This window comes from Netta rufina, assembly GCF_964035555.1.
Source record: "Netta rufina genome assembly, chromosome: Z".
Classification (NCBI taxonomy): Eukaryota; Metazoa; Chordata; class Aves; order Anseriformes; family Anatidae; genus Netta; species Netta rufina.
In genome coordinates this window covers 50,460,190-50,476,401 of record NC_140126.1, presented here as the reverse complement: position 1 = coordinate 50,476,401, position 16,212 = coordinate 50,460,190, and the positions used below count along the sequence as shown (strand labels likewise).

At 42.4% G+C, this 16,212-nt stretch overlaps 1 protein-coding gene across 3 annotated transcripts in view; it reads right to left on the bottom strand.

The window, feature by feature from the left end:
* Positions 1–15,499, bottom strand: part of PCGF3 (polycomb group ring finger 3) — a 57,418-nt gene extending 41,919 nt beyond the window's left edge. For all 3 annotated transcript variants that reach the window (XM_084304632.1, XM_084304631.1, XM_084304633.1), the window contains exon 1: positions 15,353–15,499. The gene's annotated coding sequence lies outside the window, so the exon portion shown is untranslated. The remainder of the gene's footprint in view (positions 1–15,352) is intronic.
* Between the last annotated feature and the right edge of the window lie 713 nt (positions 15,500–16,212).

The following is a 16,212-nucleotide window of genomic DNA, read 5'->3' as shown; positions in this document are numbered from 1 at the left end:
GCAGCAGAAGGGCAGTGGAAAGGGAAAAAGCAAGACAAAAAGACCCTGGAAATGTCAAAACTCTTTCAAAGCTTGGTGCTTTAAACCCATTTAGAGAAAGTTAGGATGAAATTTTCTGAAATTTTTATATATCCCAATAGAGTCAGTGATATTTCAGGGGGGCAGTGGGGTAAGTATTAGAAACATCTTCCATAAACATCTTTCATAACTTCTGTTCTCATCTGTTAACAGTGACTGCAGAGTATATAAACAGTCACTTGGCTGTCATGTGAGCTTCAGGTTTGTATTTCATCTCAGCCAGTACCTTACCCTCCACAGAAACCATTTCCACAACACCACTTTCATTGCTTCTGAGAGTTGCAAAAGTATGCAAATAGTGAGTAACAATAAGCATCTACCGATACTCTGAACTCGTGTTTCACTAATGCAAGCCATTTCCATTTCATTCCGGTAAAGCTCTGGCAGCTGCAGCATAGGCAGACACAAGCTGAGATGAGAAAATGAGGAAAGATGATGTATCAGAACAGATGTTTCATTTAATACTAGATAATCTAAATAATTCTTCACATTTGTGATATAATCCCATTAGAAGAGGTGATTTAGTGGTCTCAAAAGCTCTGCAACAGCAACACAATTATTTTTTATTTGTATTTTGAGGAATCTTTATTTAATCAGATGGACTTACTACTCTAAGTATGTGGCTTATTGTACAAGCACGTGGTCCAGTCTTTCACTCAGTCTAGTAAAGCATGCTATTACAATGAATTTTAGTTAATGAAATTTCTCTTTAGAAGAGCTTTTACAGATTACAACCTCACAAATCCTATCTTCAGCAAATTTTCTTGCAAGAACCATAAACTCTGAAAGCAGCTGTTATTCTGAAGTAGTAAACATTTAGCCTTATCTGCCACCTAGCTGTCTTGGTTAGCACAACTACAGAATTTCATCACTGCTGCATCAAAGCAGGTCTTAATGGAGTCTTATTAAAACAGCACCTTCCATATAGGTAGCGTAGTTTCAAGGCTTAGGAACACTCTGGGCATGACTCATCACACTGTAGATAGTCTTCTGCTGGCCTGATAAATTCATTTATTCACACGAAGGTTAAAAAAGAACTGGAGAATACTCAAGGGAAGAGGCTGCATGCACTGCACAGTGATAACTGTGAGCTTCCTTTGGCAGCAGCAAGCCATTAGCTTGGCTCCACTGCATGTGAAACCACAGCCTTCAGAACTCATAAGCAAGCTGCTTTCAAGCAGCCTCTCGCCATTAAAACACACTTAGCCATTCAGACCATGTTTGTGGGGGAGCAGACAGGCTAACAAACTGTGGGGTGCGGAATAGGACCTATGCGACAAGAGAAGGGCTACTTTTCTGCAAGACAGCCTGGAGAAGAGCACCCTCTGACCAATCTGATTTCTGGGAAACCAGTTTTCCATTTCTGACAAAGAATCACTACCTTAATTACATATAAATTACTCTTTACATTCTATTTCCTTTGTTTAGTGCTGAGAGTACAAGGTCATTTCTGATGAACATCTATTGCAACCACTGATAAAACTGGGAAGAACCTTAGAGTGTCAAAAACTTAAAAAAAAAAAAAAAAAAAAAAAAAAAAAAAAAAAGCCCACACTATAAAACCCACAACATTATCTCAGGAGCTAGCTTCCTTCTTTCATTAGTGACTATCACTACAACCTCGTCGAGAATTTAGAGCCAGAAACTACAAACCATTAAAAAGGCAATTTGTTTCAATTCAGAAACCTAGGGACCCAAGCCCAGAGCTTTAGGGAGGCTGTAGTAGAAGGGACCTGAACCCACACCACTTCTTTGAACATTTAATGTCCACGCACTTTAGAGAAGGTAATTTATGACTGAACCACAGCTGAAACAGATCTTAATCTTCATTACTATGCCCTCTGTAGAACAGATGTGCAACTCACAAGACCAAATTAACCTTAAGCTATCATTTGAATGGATATGTGTGCATTTGCACTGATTGCCCTGGAACTCCATACATGATAGTAAGAGCTTGCCAAGTCCACCCTGGTGAAGACAGAAGTTTAAAGGACCCTGTTAACAACTCCTTAACCAAACAAACAAACAAAAAACATTTAAGTTTTGGTAACTATTTTAAAAGATCTCTTCCTTCCTCATTTGCCATATATACATACATTTTAACTTCCTTTGTTGAAAGAAATCTTAATCCTAGGTACCATGAAAACATCGATCTATGTATGATGCCATACGTGTTTCTACAGTATCCTAAACCAACCACTTATTAACAAAGATGAGGAAAAGGTGTATCTGTAGAGAGTAATTGTAGAATCATACAATCATTCAGGTTGGAAGAGACCCGATCACCAAGATCACCTGGTCCAACCATCCCCCTTCCACCACTGTCACCCACTAAACCATGTCCCTAAGCTCCACGTCCAACCTTTCCTTAAGCACCCCCAGGGACGGTGACTCCACCACCTCCCTGGGCAACCCGTCCCAGTGCCTGACTGCTCTGTCTGAGCAGAAATGTCCCCTAATTTCTAAACTGTAAAAGGAAAAAGTTAGAAACCCTCTTCAGGGTAACCTGAGAAGAGGGGATTTTATACCTCTTATGTGACGCAGTCACAGATCTTTATCAGAAAGAAGCTTCCCATTCTCACACAAATATTGCCAGCTTTTAAGAAAGAGAGGATAAGTTATCTTCATATAGGAACTGAAAACAATTCCTCTTGGTATATAACAAAAGGCTTTTAGGAATTCAAGTTTTCAGTCCCCTGCTTCCACGTGTTAGTCTAGACACAGCAACAGTCCACTAGTACAGTAACTTTCAAGATGGAAATCTGTGGTGAGAAGGCAGAAGTTACCATCAGGTAAGTAGGAAGGTGCTGCAATGTAATCCTGTGAACACTTTACCAGCAACACTCGTCTTTTTAACATCTTCATGTAGTTTAACAGAACGCAGACTACAGCACATGACAGTTAATCAATTCAATCCATCAAAACAAAGATTTGAAAGAATCTTTAAAAAAAAAAAATCATGCCTTTGCTTAAGAAAAAAAAAATAAAAATCTGTAAGCAAAGCTTCCAACTTCACTGAGCTGTCCAACAACCCTCTCCAAGCAGCTATGAAAGAAGATGAGCAAGTGTTACTGGAACTGCCCTGTACTTTGCAAATGGTAATAGGCATTCTCTGTTCTTTCTGGATTCAAATGTGCACACAGTAAATGAAGTTAGCTACCCAATGAACTGCACCACTCAAATGAAAGAGAGCCTCGCAGAATCTTCTTTCTGCTTTTGTTCTTGAAACCACAGGATGACTTTAAGATGTAGTCTGCTCTCACTTCTCCTATTGTTCTAGCAGTTGCTTCGACTTATTTCTGACAGAGCTGAATATTTAACGGTTTACTGCTCTCCTTTGAACTCCTGCTGCTGCAGCTCACTTAACCCAGACATGGTCATTCCCTTTCAAGTGACAGCAAATGTTAAAGTGAACCTGGTGGTTAGCTTTCTTCACAGAAAATGCATTGTTTGTTTAGTAGTAAGTTACACAGAAAAAAAAATTAATCAACAGAGCAGAAAAGCTTTTTTTTTTTTTTCTGTTCACAAAAACTGGATGTTCCTCTTTACTTCCCAGTATTTGATTACCTCAATTCTTACCTTGAGGTCTTGAAACCTCACTTTTGAAAAGATTTTCCCTCATTAAAAAAAAAAAAGAATTGAAATATCTAAAGGTAATTACCTGAAGATCCAAAAGAAGTACATCTGTTAAAGTGAGAACACTGAGGCAGTAACTTCAGAAAATCAGGACCATCCGAGATGGGACTTGCAGGTGTTGCAATAGACCAAAAGCAACAGAGGCTTGCAGATGCTACTTTCAAAGATGCCTCCTTCTTAAAAATGCAGGAGAATGTGCTAATAAGACCTTTCTTTTCCTTAATAAGGAGACATATAAATATATCAATAATGCCATTAACAGTTGAAGTACAGTCATCATCCACTGTGAGCATGAAAAATACTCGTGGCCTCTGAAATTCACTGCAATAGCTTGTGTTTTGTTGTCAACATGTACTGCACAGGACCGGATTCATCATCTAAAATTTACTACTTGACTTCACTATTGTGGAATATTTTTCAAGTATCTAAGCAATCCCCACTCATTAACTTTTAGAACATTTCACTTTGTTCAGTATAAAGGAGTTGCTAGACATAAAGAAGAGTGACAATCAGCTTTCTATAGTTTCGCTAGCATAAATCCAACTGACTTTCAAAATGAAAATCTTATGGGTTTTAAGCATTTTATCAAATTCAGACGCTGCTGTTAATTTCATAGCAGTCGCTATTCTGCAAGTACTTCAGAGAATACAAAGTACAGCACGTGTAAATAGCAGAGAGCTCAGGCTTTATTATGCAAGGCATACAACAAATGTATTTCTAATAGACTTTAAGGGAAACAGAGGACCTGTTATCACAGTGACCACTTACAAAGTTTCACAGGAAACATCTGTTCCAACTGCTTCTGAACACTTTAAGACCTCAAGTAGGATAGGGGAAGAAAAGAGGAAAGACACTCAGACCATCTGCATTGATACCACCACCTATGACAACCCCCTCACCTCAAACCACACCACAGGGAGAAGCCAGTTTTCTTGACCTGTGTTCATTAGTTTATGGATTTCCAACGCTCTCTGCTGTGCACACCCACCTCTTTACATGAACAAACACACAGGCCTGCGCACACACTCAGCCAATTTGTCAAGCTGACTCTGTCCAAAACTAAGCAAAGATACAATCGTATGATTGCCCCAAAACTCCAAAGTACAGAAAACTTCATCGAGTGATAAAGAGCCACATCACCACCCTTTTACTTCTCATTGGTAACACTGGCAGTACAAGCCAAATGAGACAGCCAGGACAGCTGACCCAGCCTGACCAGAGGGCATCCCAAACCCATCTCAGGCAGGGAAGGGGAAGGGAGCAGGGGGACTCTCGTTATGAAGCCGTTTGCTTCCCGAGCACTGCTGTGCTGGGCACTGCTTGCTGATGGGAAGCAGAGAATAATTATTTCCTCCATGGTCTCTCCTTTCCTTCCATCCAACTCCTCCTATCTCAAACCCACTCGCTTCTTTCCCCTCTGTCTCATTTTTTCCTCCTTATCCTGCTGAGGAGGGAGAGTGAAAGAGAGAGAGGAGCTGGGTGGCAACATAGCTGCCTACCAGTGTTAAACCACATCGCCTTCATATAGTCAAATTCAACAGCATTTTACCTGCAAACAGCTTGATTATTTCTAATGAGCAGGAATACGGCAGTCCTACTATTTGGGGAAGACGCTAACATCTGTCTTTTCTTTTATGAGGACTGTGAAACAACATTTGCTATTTTCTTCAATAAGTACTCTAGACTGCTTTTAGTGAACGACCAATTCATATTGGTCCCAGTCTGCATGGACTAAAGCCAAACGTTTCGAGTATTAAGTGAAACAGGTAGTCTCATTTTCACTTGTTTGCTGAGTAGAATCACTGGCCTAAATGAAGTTTTAGAAACTTAAACAAAACAACAACAACAAAAAACACTTTTGTTCTTTTTAAAGAAAATTGATCCTTAGCCCCATACAGTTATGGCAGTAGGTAGCAGCATCTAAAGCACAAGAATGCCCCATCACACAGCAGGGCAAAAAGCTGTCGGTGCCACCTGCCCTCTGCAGAGCAAAGGCAACGAGCCAGCGCCTGCCAACCTGACAGGGGAGGGCAGGGATGGGCAGCAAGGGCACAGCAATGCATGCTCAGCACAGTGGACCGGGCTGGGCCCGTGTGAGCCTCCAGCAGAGCTGTGGGATACAGCACCTCGAGGGAAAAGGCTGGCATCGGGACACAACAGCGAGTATGCTCCTAGCGGGAGAGGAAAGGGCTGGGAGGAACTGGGAGAGAAACAGCACGGAAATTGAAAGAAAAAGTGGAAGAGAGTAGCATTGGGGAAAAAAAAAATAGAGAAGGAGGAAGGAAAATAAAATGTGTCTTCAGGAGGAAAGAGGATGTTAAACACTGAAATCCCCTCTGGGTTGCTGTGTTTTTAAAAAGCTTTTCCACCTAAAATGAAATAAACTATAAGAACAAGAAAAAAAACTGTATTCATGCAAAAGGCACAAGAAGCATTCATTCCTCCAGTGCTACTCCACTCAACACAGTAGCTTGAGCTTTTTCAACTCTCGTCTTACTTTGACATGCTGACCATTCTGGCTTAACCGCATTAAAATAAAACAAGAACAGAAAAAGCAGCACTGAGATACTGATACTCTGACCCCGGCACCTTAACACATTTCCATACACACAGCTTTTCTGCAATTAAGTCCAATAACTGTATCAACTAGACCTAGCAAGCAGCACAGAGGTTTGAAAGCATCCTTTACCATGCCCACAAGATATTTAAAATTACATTTCATCAGTCATGCTTCTCATAGGCCACACACTCTGGACCCATCAAGTTGCTTGTGTTTGGGATCAGCCACATTGCTCCAAGTAAAGATTCCACTACAAGCTTTTGGCAGCATTCATGAAATCATTACAGTAACTTCACCTTGATATTTTTTTTGAGATTTCCTTAAATTGCTATGCATGCTTATGTAAAACGAGCACCACATTTTCGTGCAAAAGCCAACACATTCGCAAGTACCCATCTAACTGACCATGCATTTTTTTAAACTACTTTGCTTTTTTATTTTCTTGTAAGAAAACAATCGTCGTTTTCCAACTTGCTACGTAGAATAACCACGAAGAATTCTTCAGCCTTCCAGTTCAGAAACATTCATTACATCATCTACAGGATAACAATGTTTGAAAACTTACATTTGTAGTTAGAATTCTACCTTCAAGGCCATCACACACTGCGTTTATTTTCATTTCCACATCACCATTAGGTCAGTGTTTTGCATGTGTGTGGGAATACAGAGAAAAGGTCAATGTCCCGCGATATGAAACAAGCATTATGTTCCACAGACAAGCAGCACTTCATAGAAAATATTTACTATTATCAAATTGTTTTGGTTTTGTGTTTCACTGGCTATCTTGCAGGAAGCAAGGATTTCCGAAACTTAACTCTTAAGGCATTTTTTCACTGCATAATCTAAAAATGTGTTACACTACAAGAAAATCTTGTGTACCATACAGATTACCATTCAATCACTACAAACTCTGCATCCAAGTGATTATTAAAAGGTAGTTTCACAAACCCCAACACACACACACACAAAAAAGGGTACGAAATGAGGCTGAAACCCCAAAAAAGAGGGGAACACCATTACAAATCACCATCTTGTCCATCAGTTCTAACACTACAACATGACAGTGGTTTAAGTGACTTGGACTCTGACAGAAAAACCCAGTGCTAACAAGTGGCGTGAGGGGGGATTCAGCACTTAAAAAAATGAATTCTTTGCTGTGGCCACCTGATCACTGGTTTTTGCTGTTGTTATTCAAAACAGAAAAATTCCACTTTGCAGCGAGTTGATCTTTAAGAGAATCTGAAAGGTCCAAATTGTTACGGCAACAAAATAGACTGTCTCACCAGAAGACTAGTTTCATCTGCGTGGGCTTTGACAGACACCTTTCTGCTGTTTTAGAAGTCACTGGCTGCTGCTGTCCACCCCTTGCTGGAGAAAGCCACCTTGAGGCAAAACATCCTTACACATCAGGTGCTTATTTTAACAGTACAGAGCACTGGCACAAGGCAATGACGAAGGCAGCTTTGTGCCTGGCAATATGGGCTGAAGGTAGCAGAAGAGCAAAGGGAAGCTCTTCAGGAAAAAGACAAGTGGAAAGAGCTCTAGACCCACCACTTGCCCATCAGCTGTAATTCCCAGGTGCTGTTCTTACCCTCCAGATGCTCCACTGGCATATGTATTGTATCTCCAAAGACAACAGTCTGTATTTCCCTTCCTGATTTATGTTCAGAGAGATTTACACTTCAATAGAGTAGTCATGGAAATGTTCTCTGAATTGCCCAATGCAGCTTAACCTGATCGCACAGAAAGAAAACAAATACCAGTTTCCTTTACCACAACCAACTCAGCACCAGCTGTGGAACTCCCATCAGCTTCACGTGCTCCACACAGCAGGAGAATTAACTGCCTCCTGAAGTCTCCCTTCCCAGCTCTGCATACAGTCATTTCATCACAAACTCAGACCTGATTCGTTTAGAGTCAGAAGTACAGAAAACAAACCACTGAACAGAATTTGTTCTTCCTTACCCAGCCATGGTAATGGCACTCCGTATGTAGCTCATGGGATAGCTTAGTTCTGTTTCATAAATGAGTTCAAGATATGCTCTACATTTAGATCATTGCACAAAATTCGTCAGAATCCCTTAGAAGAAGGCACAGATCACTTTATACATAAGTAATGAATGTTGTTGAAAGTGAAAAAGTTGACATAGATAACCAATAGCTAGGCAGATAGCTCTCTCATTACAACTTCCAGTAAATAAGACAGCATTAAGAACAAAGATAGCATTAATAGCCAGCTGGAATAAGATAGACTAAATTAAAAAAAAAAAAACGTAATCAGTAGAAAAATGGAACAGCAGACCAACTTCAATGTTTAAAAAAAAAAAAAAAAAAAAAAAAAAAAAAAAAGGAAAGAGACAGCAATGTGAAAAACTACTATGAAAGCAGACAAATAACCACTAAAAGGCTGTTATGCTGTCAGGAGCCAGGCGTGCACAACAGCATTTCACACGGACATGAACAAACCATGCATATACTGCAGAAACTTTCTAGTTCACAGTAGCACATCAGACAGCACCAAGTTACGAAAAAAGCAATGGCAAGTCATCAGCTAAAGCTTTTTACACTTTTTACATCAGTCTTTTTGTTTATTCTATATGAAAAGATATCCATCATTAAAAACATTGCTGAACTTAAAGAATTACAATAGAATTGGTATTTAATTAGCATCCAAAGAGATGGCTGATAGCAACTGAAGTCTGCAGCCACACAATGAGACACAAACTATTCAAAAACTGCAGGAAGAAGATATCCTCTCAAAAGGTTCAGTCTAACCAGGATCTGACATTCCACACAAGGAATAATCAAGCAAATAAGCAAACACTATCATTCCTATGTATCATCATAATTACATTCCAGGTATACCTTAAGTCTCCTCCAAGAGCTTGTAAAGGCAAAACCACTTTCATAACCTCTTATTGCTTCCTACCATGCGTTTCAAACCCTAGATTGGTATGTGACCTGCACAGTAAAAATGGAAGTGGTATTTCAGTGCAAGATTGTAACTACTGCAGCCTCCTAGCAGTATCTGTAGGCTTGAATTTGGCTCCTCTCTGCAATTCACCAAGAGTTACTTCTGGAGATTGAACTATGCCGTAAGAGACAATCAAAATAACTTACTGAAGCTAATAAAAATGCCATGGTTGTTTGAATAGATGACACCTTCACTCTCTCCCTCCATTCTTTACAACACAGATTAATAAAATACCTCACAAGAAAGACACAATATTAAAAGTTGGGCTGACAAGGACAGGAAGGAGAGTGCTTTGCAGCATACTCAGGACAGATCTCCACACAGCAAATCCTGAGCATTTTTAGTCTCAGGAATATAGCACATGTGGATCCCCTTGTACATTATGAATGTTTGCAAAAATCATTCCCCTGAAAAGTGCATTCCCTTGACTTTACATTAAGGGTGGGAGAAGAGCGAGCTGACTGCCCCCACCACGTTTGCATGTGAAAATTGTCAATGTCTGCAGATGGTGATAACGGATGACTAACTTGAAAAAAAGGTTACTTATTATGGGAAGCAGTAAGTGGCTAGGGAATCTGGGGGAGAAATAAAAGCAGCTCATTTTTCCCCTTGTATATGCCCCTCCACTACATGTATTTTACAACAACAAGAGGCCTAATGATGGTGGCCACAGAAGAGGAATCTGTAATCTTTTCTTTTCTCTCATAGAAGCTATCACCTGGCCACAATAACCTTACAGAATTTGAATAACTGTTACAGGTTAGAGGAAACATGTTCCTGATAAACAATTTCTGGTAGTAGCATCTAATTTTGTGCCTAAAAAGTCACATTAAAAATGACTGCAACCAATACAGAACTCTTCACACCCACATATTCAACATATTCACCAAATGAGATCTCCAGGTGCTAATAACCACTTAATACCATGTGAATCACTAGGCACAGACGGCTTCTGGTGACTTCTGTCCAATAACTGAGAGAACTTTACGTGCTGGAAAGTAAACTGAAGAAAATTAGCTTTGTCAGCAGGCCAGAAGCTTTTTTATCTGGTCAGGCACCATTTATGCTACCTCAGAAATAAGGGATCTACGCTCATTTCCTCGTAGACAATGGCCAAGATAAGAAGCTTGACTGAAGCATTTTATGAATATAAACATAAGTCTTCTGTGAAATGATTATGGAATAACCTGATCTTGGGAGTGATATCTACCTCAATCTAGCCAGTCAAGAAATAAAAGAACAAGATTAGAAAGTGCATGATTAATAAAATGGTATGCATATGAAATACTTGATTTGGTGCCACAAAGCACAATGGTGCTATTAACGAAGATAAATGTTATTAAAAAGCACCTTTCAATTAAACTGCTCCAGCTCAATGGTAGTTTGATCCAAACTTTTGGTAAAGTAAGCTATTACAACAGTATTGCAAATAGGCTAGATTTTGTACTCCCTCATAGGGATACAGATTTTAGCAATAAACATCATAACTTAAAAGTGCAGATTCCAGATAAAGTAACATCAATTTATCAAACCCAGACACATTGGAAAAAGAGAGCTGGGAAGGAAAATGTATGTATCAGTTTTCCAAGGGAAAAAGTTGGGCATCTCTTCACAAGTTGTCTGAAGAGTGAGTACGACATCCCAACAGTACAAGCGTAACACCAAGACCTTTCTTTCATTAAGATTTTAACTAAATACCTGTAAGTTAATCATCATCTAGTGGCAACCCAATACAAAAAGCATGAACCTAGAGCATAAACTGGTTTATGATACAGGACCGTTTTGCAATCAGTCTTAGGAAACTGTTACAGGAAAAGGTGGTTTCATCATGTAATCCATTCAACAAACAACACACATCCATGCAACTGTTCCTAAAAAGGGTAAATGCTTATCTCTAAACCTGGTGGATTTCATTCATAGAGCACAGTTTTTGGCTACGCTGCTCCCACACCAACATGAACGAACTCTTCCTCGAGTACAGACTTTTGCACGAGGCCAGAACAACGTGCGCTTGTGGGTACAAAATTCTAAGTGAGCACTTCACCAAGTGGTAGCTTTATGCTTGAGCTTCCCTGAAATAAAGAGTCAGTTAATCACAAAAAACTGTATGCGGGAATGGGCATGCAAGTCGGTAAAAGATTGACCAGCATAATGAGAAACAGACTACTGGAATCACTGGCTGTGAGACTGGGGAGCTTCTCCAAGAGCTGGCAGAACCGACCAGGCAAACGCTGCTTGATGGCTTGGGGTCCACACCTCTGGTGAAAGGAATAACTCCGAGATGCAAAGAAAAGCTTTTCAAGGATTAAGGCGGCTGGTTTGAGTACAGCGTGTTTGCGTTCTGCTGAGGTGAGGAGGTGGCATTAGAAATATCTTTAACAGAAACACATTTAACAGAAGTGAGAGTCTGGAATATAGACAGCTAGTTTTAAAAATGGGTGTGTGCATTTTCGGTGGTTTGCAGGATTAGCTATTTGAACGAATGCATACAGAACCACAGAATCAGCTAGGTTGGAAGAGACCTCCGAGATCAGCTAGTTCAACCTCTGTCCTAACACCAACAAGTCCTCCACTATTCCCTCGCTTCTTGCCTTTACTGACTCCTCAAATCAAGACCACAGTCCTTGTGTCTAGAACATATTCCATGTTTTAGACAAAAGCTGTAAGCAAACCCAAACCCAATTATTAAGACAGGGGGGAAACACAAGAACACGACGTGGACTTCCAAATGTCTCTGTGTCCAAAGGTAGCTTCTGCCACTAAAACGCAAGTCCTTTTAACATGTACAAAGTTCTAAGCCACTGTCACATACAAGAGCAGAATAAAAAAGCAGGTATCTGTTAATGACAGCCTCAATACATGCTATAGGGATAATGATAAATCTGCTTCTTGTCACCTTGCGGAGATATAAAAAGTAATAGTTTGATAAGTTCCTCCACTAGGAGCAGAACAAAACAGGATGGTTTTCTTTGCACTTACCTATTTCTTCCTTACAGTCTTACCTCGCATTGTACTGATGCCAGCAGACACACCTGAAGTAACTCCAGTCCTCACTCCATGCACCCTTACCACTTTCCCCAGCAAGTCCCTCAACTTTTAACTGAGATTTGAACAAGAGGCAGTCATTAATGTGCAGGTAGTCACCTTTTCGACAGCAAGAACACGAAACTCACCACATTTTGTCTTTCCTTCTACTTCTGAGCAGCCTGTGCTACCCTCTTAATTTTGAATAATTTGTCCTACGTTTGGCAAAGGAATAAATGACCCCTCAGTTGGGTTTAGCATGAAGTATTTGTTCCGATTTAAGAAAAAAAAATGTGGGGGGAACAGTGCCACCAATCAAGTCACTGCTGTTTCCTTCCTTCCTATGTTGGAAGGACTGACTGCAAGACTTCCAGATCGGTGCAGTAACGAGCTTCGATCAAACTTTCAATAGCAAAGAGACTTCCATTCTCACAAGTCCTCATCGCACTATTTAATTTTCATGGTCTGTTGATTTAAATATAGAGCCTCCTATTCAGTAAAAATAACCTGAGAAAATCTAACTTGGAGAACAGTAGCAAGTTGTTTATTTTTGTCTATTTAAAGTAGATTATAAAACAAAAGAATGTTTACAGTATGTCTTCAGTCAGACATGAAGCATATTGTTACTTATCACAATAGCAAGGATTGCCTTTCATGCGGAATAACCTTTTTGTCTCCTCCCTTTTATTACACCTATGACTTCCACATATCATACTTACTGTTTAATACCAAAAGCCTGCATTTCAAAGAGGCAGGTGTGAGGAATATGAAACTATAAACTTCCTTCAAGACAGGACTTCAAAAGAAGTCTAGTATAAGCTGAGACATAGTATAAGGTGTGGACAGCTTCTTCCTGGCTTTTAAACTTACTCCAGTAAAACCAGGCAGGTTTTTTCTAGGTTTCCTTTAAACCCAACAGCACACCTAACCTAGCAAATTGGAGTAAAAACCATCATTGAACAAAGAAACTGAGTTTAAACCACTAAACAGTCAGGAACCCTGACAGTCTTACTGCATCTCTGAACACCACTATCAGCTTGATTTTCCGTTTAGTGTCTCTTATTTCCAGTTGTGTGCCAACTGGATAACAGTTACAAAAGAAAAAACAGAAAATGTCTAACACACAGGACAATACCGTAAGACCTTGTGCATGTGTATAAACCAATACAATCCATTAAGGGAGTAGCTAAAAAGCAAAATGCTATCATCGTGCGTACTTTTCAAAACATTATGTCCACCTCCACTTCATGGGTCGTATCTGGCTTAGAGCTGCAATGGAAACACTTCTACTTCTTACAGAATTTCGCAGAGAATTCAGTGTTTTACTCTGGAATTATTTCAGACCTCAGAGATCATTACCTGCCCTTTTAAGATAAAAAAAAAAAAAAAGGAAAAAAAAAAAAAGAAAAGCTAAAAAGGCCACCTAGATTACAGTCATTTGGGAAAAAGGAAATGGAAGCTATTAAAGCAAATATAGAACTCCTCTCGAAAGAAAGTTTACATAGATCTCAGACATAGAGTTGAAAGGTGACCTCCTCCAATGCTTGTACATAGTCCCTAAGAGCAGGTTGGGCAACTGGAGGAGCTAGAAGCTGTACTTTACAGTCTTCTAGTAGCAGAGGTCTTTCATGGCACGGTAGTTAATTTCTGCCATTCCAGGCATTAGTATTATGCTAGCACTGTTATAAACTAGGTCAACTTTAGCACAACATTTTCAAAATGTTCTGTCTTGATTTTCTATGCTGACAGCAGAGCCACCAGATCAGGTTGGCTAGATCAACCCACGTAGAGAAACGAAACAGATTTCCATCAAGCAGAAGTTTACGAAATGCTTTGAAAGCTGAATCTCTACACGCTTTCAGCTGCAGTACCCCTACGCATCTTGTTAGAAAAAAAACGCCTGGCCCTTTTCTAACTAATTGTGCCTGATCTCAACAAACACCTTCAGTTCTGCACAGGTTCTGCGTTCTCTTAAACACACAATAAAATGCCTAGGAGTGCAATTTAAATGGAAATAGTAAAGCCAGTGGAAGGGTACAGAGTTTCTATTTCTATTCACCTCGTCGCCAACCAGAGAAATTTAGGAATTGGAAAGCAGCCTGTAAGAAAGGCACGGTATGCGTCACGGTATGGACTCCTACCTGACCTGCTGCTAAAGGAAGAACCTAAAGTTCACGAGTATCCTACCAAACAACAACCAACAACCACAAATAAATAAAAACAAAAACAAAACGCAGCACACAGCAGCAAGAAGACCTGTAGCAACACATGGAGCCTGTGTCTAACTGTTCGGGCTCCATCCCGGAGACCAGCTCACGCTGGAAGATCCACACACGGGACGGAGAAGTTCGCAGGAGCCTACCCGAAGGCGCTGCCCAACTTTTCTCCCCTCGAACCCTTTGTGTTTCTGGATTCCCACCTCCTCACCCCCAAGCTGAGCTCCTCGGTGCCACGCTGGAGGACAGCCACGGAGGGCTGCCTGCAAAGACACCCAGCCGAAACGCACCCAGAGGAACCTTCCAGACCCGCGGGGCCAACGAAGCGGGGTTTTTGGGGGGCTGGCTCCTCGGGCACACGGATTTTCCTGCAGGAGGAAGGAAACTGGCCAGCACACATTTTTTTTGACACCTCCAAAAAGCGCCCCAGGTGGGGCAGCAGCCGGGCACCCACCGACCACACAGGACACCCCGCACCCCTCGCTTTTTGTTATTATTTTATATTTTTTTTCATTTTTTGGGGGGGGAATTTTTTTCTTTTTAGGGACCCCGAGGGAGCAGGTGGGGGCCGAAATCAACCCTAAAAAAAAACATGGGGGGGGGGGGTCAAGGTGCAGTCCCCCAAAACCCACACACACACACAGACAGGAGGGGGGGGGGGAGGGACACGGGCGCCCCCTCCCCACCCCGCAGCGGTGCTGGGAGGCCGCAGGCCGCCCCCAACCCCTCGGGCGAAGGGGCCCGAGGGTGTTTTTGGTGTGTTTTGGGTATGTTTCGGGTATTTTCGGTGTGTTTTGGGGGTGCCACCGCCCCCCTCCAGCCTCCCCCCCCCCCTCCCCTCCCCTCCCCTCCGTCCCCACTGACCTGCCGGTGTCCGATCCCGGGTGGTGGGCGCGGGGGTGCTCAGGGGGTGTGTGTGGGGGGGTGCTGAGGGCTGTCTGTCTGTCTGTCCGGCTGTCTGTCCGGCTGTCCGGCTGTCCCCCTGCCCCACCGACCTTCCCCGGGCGCTGCAGCGAGCGAGGAGGAGGAGGAGGAGGAGGAGGAGGAGGAGGAAGATGGGGAAGGGGGAGGGAAACCGGCCCCTCGTCCCCTCCCCCCTCAAACGGGAAAGGGAGAAAAAAAAAAAGAAAAAAGAAAAAAAAAAATAAGGTTAAAAAAAAAAAAATAGCGGCCGGGGGAGGGGTGTTGCGGGCAGTGAATTAAAAGGCTGGGCCCGGAGTTTAAAACAAAGAGGCGGAAATCGCCGAGCGCGGCCCGAGCCCAGCCGAGCCCAGCGGGGGCGCCGCGATCAGCGCGCATGCGCGCGGGGCGCTCGGCAGGGCCCGGCGCTCGGGGCCTCTCCCCCCCCCCCCCCCTCCATCCCCTCCCGTCCCCTCCCCTCAGCGGGGCCGCCCCGCGCCTGCGTGCGTGGCGGGGAGGGGGGAGGATGGGAGGATGGAGGGGGGGTGGCTTGTGGTGGGGTTGGGGATGGGGTTGAGGAGTGTGGTGGGCTGCGTGGGGCAGGGCTGCTTGCACAAGGATGTGAAGGGGGAGAATGTGTCCTGCCCGAAGTAATGGGGGTGTGCGCAGCTAGCTCTGCCTCAAGAGGAGGGGCGTGAATAGAAGCACGGCACCATGAGGGTTGGAGAAGCCCTCCAGGATCACCTGGCACAGCCATCCCCTACCACCACTGTCACCACTGAACCCTGTCCCCAAGCACCATGACCAGCCTCACCTTGCACACC